Genomic DNA, 9622 nt, shown 5'->3' on the forward strand with positions numbered 1-9622 from the left:
CCGAATTGGTTTAGGGCAAAGGGGGCCGGTCCCCTCTTTCCTTCTCCTCTCCCTTTCCTTCCCCCTTCTCCTAGTCCAACAAGGAAGGAGGGAGTCCTACTCCCAGTGGGAGTAGGACTCCCCATGGCGCGCCCCCTCCTAGGCCGGCCGCCCCCTCCCCCCTTGCTCCTTTATATACGGGGGCAAGGGGGCACCTCTAGACACAACAATTGATCTCTTGATCTCTTAGCTGTGTGCGGTGCCCCCCCTCCACCATAGTCCTCCTCGATAATATTGTAGCAGTGCTTAGGCGAAGCCTTGGGACGGTAGAACATCAAGATCGTCACCACGCCATCTGACAGAACTCTCCCTCGACACTCGGCTGGATCGGAGTTTGAGGGACGTCATCGAGCTGAACGTGTGCTAGAACTCGGATGTGCCGTAGTTTCGGTGCTTGATCGGTCGGGCCGTGAAGACGTACGACTACATCAACCATGTTGTTCTAACGCTTCCGCTTTCGGTCTACGAGGGTACGTGGAAAACACTCTCCCCTCTCTTTGTTATGCAACATCATGATCTTGCGTGTGCGTAGGAAATTTTTTGAAATTACTACGTTACCCAACAGTGGCATCCGAGCCTGGTTTTATGTGTAGATCTTATATGCACGAGTAGAACACAAGTGAGTTGTGGGCGATACAAGTCATACTGCTTACCAGCATGTCATACTTTGGTTCGGCGGTATTGTTAGATAAAGCGGCCCGGACCGACATTACGCATACGCTTACGCGAGACTGGTTCTACCGACGTGCTTTGCACACAGGTGGCTGGCGGGTGTCAGTTTCTCCAACTTTAGTTGAACCGAGTGTGGCTACGCCCGGTCCGTGTGAAGGTTAAAACAGCACTAACTTGACGAACTATCGTTGTGGTTTTGATGCGTAGGTAAGAACGGTTCTTGCTCAGCCCGTAGCAGCCACGTAAAATTTGCAACAACAAAGTAGAGGACGTCTAACTTGTTTTTGCAGGACATGTTGTGATGTGATATGGTCAAAACGTGATGCTATATTTTATTGTATGAAATGATCATGTTTTGTAACCGAGTTATCGGCAACTTGCAGGAGCCATATGGTTGTCGCTTTATTGTATGAAATGCAAGCGCCCTGTAAATGCTTTACTTTATCACTAAGCGGTAGCGATAGTCGTAGAAGCAATAGATGGCGAAACGACAACGATGCTACGATGGAGATCAAGGTGTCGCGCCAGTGACGATGGTGATCATGACGGTGCTTCGGAGATGGAGATCACAAGCACAAGATGATGATGGCCATATCATATCACTTATATTAATTGCATGTGATGTTTATCCTTTATGCATCTTATTTTGCTTTGATTGGCGGTAGCATTTTAAGATGATCTCTCACTAATTATCAAGAAGTGTTCTCCCTGAGTATGCACCATTGCGAAAGTTCTTCGTGCTGAGACACCACGTGATGATCGGGTGTGATAGGCTCTACGTTCAAATACAACGGGTGCAAAACAGTTGCACACGCGGAATACTCAGGTTAAACTTGACGAGCCTAGCATATACAGACATGGCCTCGGAACACGGAGACCAAAAGGTCGAACGTGAATCATATAGTAGATATGATCAACATAGTGATGTTCACCATTGAAAACTACTCCATCTCACGTGATGATCGGACATGGTTTAGTTGATTTGGATCACGTGATCACTTAGATGACTAGAGAGATGTCTAAGTGGGAGTTTTTTAGTAATATGATTAATTGAACTTAAATTTATCATGAACTTAGTACCTGATAGTATTTTTCTTGTCTATTTTTTTTTGTAGATAGATGGCTCGTGATGTTGTTCCGTTGAATTTTAATGCGTTCCTTGAGAAAGCTAAGTTGAAAGATGATGGTAGCAATTACACGAACTGGGTCCGTAACTTGAGGATTATCCTCATTGCTGCACAGAAGAATTACGTCCTGGAAGCACCACTGGGTGCCAGGCCTGCTGCAGATGCAATTGATGACGTTAAGAACGTCTGGCAGAGCAAAGCTGATGACTACTCGATAGTTCAATGTGCCATGCTTTACGGCTTAGAACCGGGACTTCAACGATGTTTTGAACGTCATGGAGCATATGAGATGTTTCAGGAGTTGAAGCTAATATTTCAAGCAAATGCCCGGATTGAGAGATATGAAGTCTCCAATAAGTTCTATAGCTGCAATATGGAAGAGAATAGTTCTGTCAGTGAACATATACTCAAAATGTCTGGGTATAATAATCACTTGATTCAACTTGGAGTTAATCTTCCTGATGATAGTGTCATTGACAGAATTCTTCAATCACTGCCACCAAGCTAGAAGAGCTTCGTGATGAACTATAATATGCAAGGGATGGACAAGACTATTCCCGAGCTCTTCGCAATGCTAAAGGCTGTGGAGGTAGAAATCAAGAAGGAGCATCAAGTGTTGATGGTCAATAAGACCACCAGTTTCAAGAAAAAGGGTAAAGGGAAGAAGAAGGGGAACTTCAAGAAGAACAAAAAATAAGTTGCTGCTCAAGAGAAGAAACCCAAATCTGGACCTAAGCCTAAGACTGAGTGCTTCTACTGCAAGCAGACTGGTCACTGGAAGCGGAACTGCCCCAAGTATTTGGCGGATAAGAAGGATGGCAAGGTGAACAAAGGTATATGTGATATACATGTTATTGATGTGTACCTTACTAATGCTCGCAGTAGCACCTCGGTATTTGATACTGGTTCTGTTGCTAATATTTGCAACTCGAAACAGGGACTACGGATTAAGCGAAGATTGGATAAGGACGAGGTGATGATGCGCGTGGGAAATGGTTCCAAAGTCGATGTGATCGCGGTCGGCACGCTACCTCTACATCTACCTTCGGGATTAGTTTTAGATCTGAATAATTGTTATTTGGTGCCAGCGTTGAGCATGAACATTATATCTGGATCTTGTTTGATGCGAGACGGTTATTCATTTAAATCAGAGAATAATAGTTGTTCTATTTATATGAGTAATATCTTTTATGGTCATGCACCCTTGAAGAGTGTCTATTTTTATTAAATCTCGATAGTAGTGATACACATATTCATAATGTTGAAGCCAAAAGATGCACAGTTGATAATGATAGTGCAACTTATTTGTGGCACTGCCGTTTGGGTCATATTGGTGTAAAGCGCATGAAGAAACTCCATACTGATGGACTTCTGGAATCACTTGATTATGAATCACTTGGTACTTGCGAACCGTGCCTCATGGGCAAGATGACTAAAACACTCTCCCCTCTCGTTGATATGCATCACCATGATCTTGCGTGTGCGTAGGAATTTTTTTGAAATTACTACGTTACCCAACAGCGGCCTCGGATGGCGATGCAACGGCGGCTCTATGGCGTAGGTTCGCAGCTCTGCATGGCTTGGATGGTGACTTGGCGCTGCAAGGGTCGCGAGCTCGGTGGTCCGGTCAGACGCGGCCTGAGGGGTTGGTCTGGGAGGAAGTCGGGGCGGCGGCCCCGGATGTTTGGCACAACGTTCCTGGTATTCGGACGGTTGTCTCATGGAGCAAGGGCTACAGGGCAACCGAACCGTGTGGCTGTATGGCTCGGCAGCGGGCGCGAATGTCGGAGCGGCGGCTGCGAAGCTGGGGGTGTGTGTTTGTTGCGATTGTGGCCTGGTGTCGTGTGGTCGATGAGGCTTTGTAGCTTGTGTGGTTTCGGCTTGGTTTTCCTAAACTGGCCACTTCCTAAGATTTTCGATCCAATCTCCCTTATAAACTGGATCAACTCTTTCTTCTATAATGCAATGCCAGAGCTCCTGGCCTCTGACAAGGTTCCATAAAAAAGTATTAAGCATAATGGGGCCATGGTATCGGGTTAGGAGGGGATGTCTTCTAAACTTTGACGCCTTGGGCATTAACCATTTGGATTTCTCCTGTTCAGGTTAGTGAGGTCAAGGTTGCTGTAATGGATCTGAACTCCAGAAAAGCTCCAAGGCCAAACGGATTCTCAGCACTTTTCTTCCAAAAATGTTGGGACATTATCATATCTGATATCAAGCTCGCTATCAAAGCCTTTGAGAGGTTGGATGCCTGCAACCTTGCCAGCCTTGACGAAGCCACCATTGTCCTCATTCTCAAGCGTCCGGATGCGGAGGAAGCTGAGGATTACCGTCCGATCAGTTTGTGGACTAGATCAGCCAAACTAGGAGGAGGATTCCTCCTCCTGGTCGGCTGCCCTTGGCCCCCTCCACCTATATAAATGTTTGGAAGGGCTCACCCTAGACCACATCAAATTGAAGGAAGAACCCTCCCATGCAGCCATGCTCTTAGGGCATGTACAATAGTGCTATCTTAAGTGTGCCACGTAGGATAGATGATGAGGTGGAGAAGAGAGAACGCATAAGAAAAAGGTTTGTCTTCTCTTATTTAAGAGAAGACAATAGATGATCTCTTAGTACAATTTGTCTCATCATATTTTTAGGAATGGCTAGTTATTGAAGATAAGGCTAAGAGATGGTCTATTGTAGACTTTTTTTGTCATCTCTAAATTACATGCAAAAGTTAAGATAAGACTATCTTGTCAACCATTGTACATGCCCTTATCTTTCCAATCTAATTGGTCTAAAAGATTAGACTCCTAATTAGACGGGTTCTTTCGGTATAATTCGTCTAATAGAATTAAGAAAAAGGGTTTCCCCCCGCTTTATATTATAAAGCAACGAACCAAGCATCCAACATAGCAGTACAGAGTACAATCAAGTCATAAAGTCACGCTGGGGGCACAGCAGGACAAGCCCCAAACAAAGCTAAAACAAAAGCTAATCCGGCTCAGGAGGTGGTGGTGGTGGTGGCGGAGGAGGGGCAAATGCCGAAGCCGAAGACCGAAGACCAGCTATGATGTTGTCGATGGCGTCCCGATCTCGCCGCTTGCTAAGCGGTCTCCAAAGCTGTAAGAAGCCACACATTTTATAGATCGCATCAGTCACACGGCATGGAATCACACGCTCTATGGCTAGTTTATTACGGTTACACCAGAGGGTCCACGCTAGTGTGCCCAAAGCCACCCACGTGGGGGGCGGCTAGAACCGGGGAGCCTAAGAACCTCCGCAAATAAGTCAGGCAGGTTGTCGTGGCACCAGCTGCCACCAACCACCTCCCGGAAGTAGCTCCATAGGAACTTCGCCACAGGGCACTGGAAGAAGATGTGATTGCAGTCTTCCGGTACCAAACAGATGGGGCAGAGGCCATCCCCAGGGCCGTTACGTTTGCGGACCTCCGTACCCGAAGGGAGGCGACCGCGAACCCATTGCCAAAGGAAAATGCGGATTTTCAAGGGGAGTTTGATCTCCCAAAGGACCGCTAGTTCCACCGGGCCAGGAGTGGGAACAATCGACCGATATAGGGATCTAGTCGAGAATCTGCCACTTGACTCGAGATGCCAAGATATCGAATCGGGCTCCAGGGAGGGGGGGTGGAGGACAATACACTCGAGCAATTCATCCCATTTCTCGAGTTCCACCGCCCCGAAGGTACGGCGGAAGGCAATAGCGCCCAAGTCAGCTAAGGCCACGGCCACAGATAGCTATGGACGGGCGCAGATCGCGAAGAGCGCATTAAAGCGGACCGCAAAGGGATGGGTCCCTACCCATCGATCTAGCCAGAACAAGGTGCCAGATCCGGTACCTACTTTAATGGAGGTCCCAATGCGCAGGGCCGGCATGAGATGGATCACCGATTGCCAGAATTGGGACCCACCGGATCTAGGGGCGAATGCCAGTGGCTGCCCGCGAAGATACTTCGCGCGGATAACCTCAAGCCATAGGCCGCCCTCATCGGTCTGAATCCGCCAAAGCCATTTGGAGAGGATGGCAATATTCATCCGCTTGGAAGAAATAACCCCCAGGCCTCCTTGGTCTTTAGGCTTACAAATCTCGGACCACTTTACTATGTGATACTTTTGTTTATTGTTCTCTCCAGCCCTGGAGAATCTGGAGAGAAGTTTGGTGATCTCTTGATGAAGGGATTCATGCAGACTATAGAATTCTATGATATACACCAATAAGCTAATAAGGGAGGAGTTCATCAGAATCACTCGAGCGGCTTTAGGTCTAATAGAATTAGACTACTAATTACAAGGGAACGTTCACTAGGCTTCTCTCACTCTAGTTTTCCGGTAGCCCTTCTTCCTGGACGTCAGGGTACTGCCGGATTACTACTTCAAAACATGTGGCACCTCGAAGAGGTCATCTACTTTGACCTTTGATTGGTGGGTCGTTTCAGAGAAATTATCATGGTTGGGAGGTATAACTCAGTTGCAGGAATCGTCATGCTTCACCGACAAATTACATTGTTTGCGCTACTCCATTTGTCAGTGAGATTATTGTTACTCGTCATCTTCATTGTGTTCCGGCGTGTGATCTTGTAAGCATAATTTTGTTGTTGTGTAGCATGTTCCCCCTTGAGTGACATCATTAGCATATCTATGAATAAATACAAGTATGATTAAAACATAGGATGATTGAGCATCTGAACGTGAAGATGCGCTCGTATTTTGTTTTCCTCGCCAGCACGAAGCATCTTATCACCGGCCAGTTAGTGACGCCATGTGCAATTATATCCAATCTCTAGTGAGCTTATCCATTATTTTCAAACTGTTGGCCCTAGAGCGGAGTACAATTAATATTCCAACTATGTGCAATCTAACCTGATTGCATCCCATCTGTCGAACTGAACGCGTCTACATCTTCAGCCATCTACCATCTGCCATTTTGTCCAGGCCTGGACGGATGTGATTCCGTTGTGAAAATTTGCAGGCTTGTAGAAAAACATCAGCACTTTTTGGCAAAAAAAAATCAATTTATTTTAAAGTTTCTTTGCTACGTAAAAAAACTATTCGTCCGAACTCATGTGAGCTCAAGCTCACAATAGCGCTTTTGTACATCTTTTATTTTCTGACAATACCGATCACAACATAGGCGATCACACACACTCACACCATCACAAACACACGCACTCACACAACGTATGCTGAAGATCGGATCAAAGTTGTGTGGAGCTTCAAAATTAATGAAATCACCATAGTCTCCTAGCTATCGATGGGAACAGCGGCCTCACAAAAAGAAAATTCCGCAGTACAAACTTGTAGGGAGAGGATTTGGGCCACGCAAGTGCGGGGCAGGCATGTCCCTGGTGACCCTTGTTTTTTTCCTTCCGATTTTAAAAAGTCTATATCTTTTAAACCGAAATTCCAAATTAAGTCATGTTTTCATATTCGTGTTTCACGTGACCATCGTTTTTAAATAAGATCCATTTTGAATGTACTTTTACAATTTTTAGGAAAATATGCTAAGTTTAATGTTGAACTAATTAGTACGAGCGATCGATAAAAATTAATTATTTTGTGTCTACGATCGTGAGAGAAAATTAATTCAAATTATATCTCTGAAACGAGTTGAAACTTGGCAGTTTTAGATGCAAAAACCGTAAGTTTCACCGTTGAAACTTAAAACTTTTTGAGGGATTCTTTTTTTTTTACCCTGCCCTCGTGCGTGATTGAACTACTGTGTGAATCGCGAGGCAAAGCGAGCGGGCGGCAAGACTTGGCAGGTGAGCGCTCCCGCACTCGCGTGTCCCTGCGCATTTCCGCAAACTTGAATGGGTCATTTGATTTTTCTTAGAAACTTCGACCAGGTGGCTCGGCAACCTACGTGCCGTGTTTAACTGACGATGCATATTGCTCCTCCAACTATTGGAACTCCCTCCGTTTTTCCCCTCTTCCGATGAAAGTAAAATAACATGTGATACTGGAACAAAAACTAGTGGGTTATTAAGCTGACAACGCATCTGCTCAGAACATGGAGAGATACACAAAATGGGTTATTGGCGCTAGCGGTTGAATATTATTCTCAACAGATGCAAGGTGTGCAATGTCTATAAAATTCATTCTATCATGTTAGCACTGTGCCACATGTCACTGGTCACAGGTCAACAGATGCAAGGTGTGCAATGTCTACTATAATATTATGCTCAGAACATGGTCACAGGTCACTGTGCCACCCCATGACACCTTGATAAGTCGTGATGCACGAGAGCAAGTATACCATTCCTATACAAATGATGCTTGATCGATCTACTCATGGATTAGCTGCCCTAGCAAAAGAGAAACGAGAAAAAGGGGTGCCCTAACTAATATGTTCCCTACATGCTATAAATACCCCTCACCAGCTTCCTCTTTATTCACACAGCCCAAACACACACTCCCCTCTCTCTCTCTCTCTCTCTCTCTCTCTCTCTCTCTCTCTCTCTCTCTCTCTCTCTCTTCTATCAATATAACAATTTCCACCCTTTTCTAATTCATTTTTTAATTAATGCATTATTATAAACTTTTGGTGCATGACCGCTATGAGGCGCAACTAATTTCACAGGTTTAAGGACTCCACTCTTCAAGTACTTGGATCATCCGTTGAGAAAGAAGGTGAGTGGGCTATTGTGGGTGGGACCGGTGAATTCGCAATGGCGCGTGGCGTCATCAAGATAAAAGTACATGAGAAAATACCTGGTGGAGAAATACTAGAGCTTGATATCCTTGGATATTGTACTATGCCGGTTAGGGGAATATTCAATGTATTTTCCTATTTTGTTTAGTATGTGATTTTCACATGCATTTCACTTGCATATGCAGAGCCGTGCTCTTGCTGTTACCAAGAGTGAAGCATGGGGTTCACAAGGAAATTTCGTTCATGACATCAACGAAAAACCTTTGCGTCTAAAAAGTGTGACTGTTCACACCAGCGACCTCTTCAACGGAATTAAATTTACTTACATTGCCCAAACTGCGCAGACTCGCACCGAAAACCTTTGGGGTTTTAGTCAAGATGGATCGGAGCACACAGTGAGTATATTTTTTCAGATTCGAAATTTTTCTCATGCATGCATGTGCATGGAGCATACATCACTCACTGACAATATTCTCACCCTATTGTTTGCAGCTCACACTAGGTCCTTCGGAGTTTCTGAAGGGAGTATCCGGTGTAATTGATAACTCCAGTGCGCCGAACTATTTTCTGCGGTCAATAAAATTGGTCACAAATCAAAGAGAGTTTGGACCTTTTGGTGGAACGCGAGCTGGTACTGCGTTCAAAAGCAGCGTGCCTGAGGGAAGCATGATTGTAGCTTTCCATGACAGCAGTGGCGATAAGCCGATAACTGGCCCGGTCATTATAGGATGCACTCGATCGGTGTTTACTCGATTCCTCGGAACGTCCTCACTACCGAGTAATACTGCTGCTGATTCCGGCTATTTTAGCCAACATGTTTGTTTAATTTGCTTGGTTCCAACAATATGATGGTTAGGGTCATCCTGCCAGCCAGTAATCCGAGTCCTTATCATGTCGAGTCTTTTGTTGTTATACAAGTCCACTCTTTCCTGCGAATCAAATAATGTTGTAATGTTTCAATGAATAATTTACTTTTGGTATTTAACATCACTCTCTGCCTCAAAATATATGTACCGTCATGTTAAAGCATCTAAAAACAACCCAAACAGACTCCTCATACCGGCCCTAAACGTCCGATGACTATCCTTCATATCTAGCCCAAATCTCGGGCGGATATGGAGAGGCCC

Source organism: Triticum dicoccoides, chromosome 2B (assembly GCF_002162155.2).
Source record: "Triticum dicoccoides isolate Atlit2015 ecotype Zavitan chromosome 2B, WEW_v2.0, whole genome shotgun sequence".
Lineage (NCBI taxonomy): Eukaryota > Viridiplantae > Streptophyta > Magnoliopsida > Poales > Poaceae > Triticum > Triticum dicoccoides.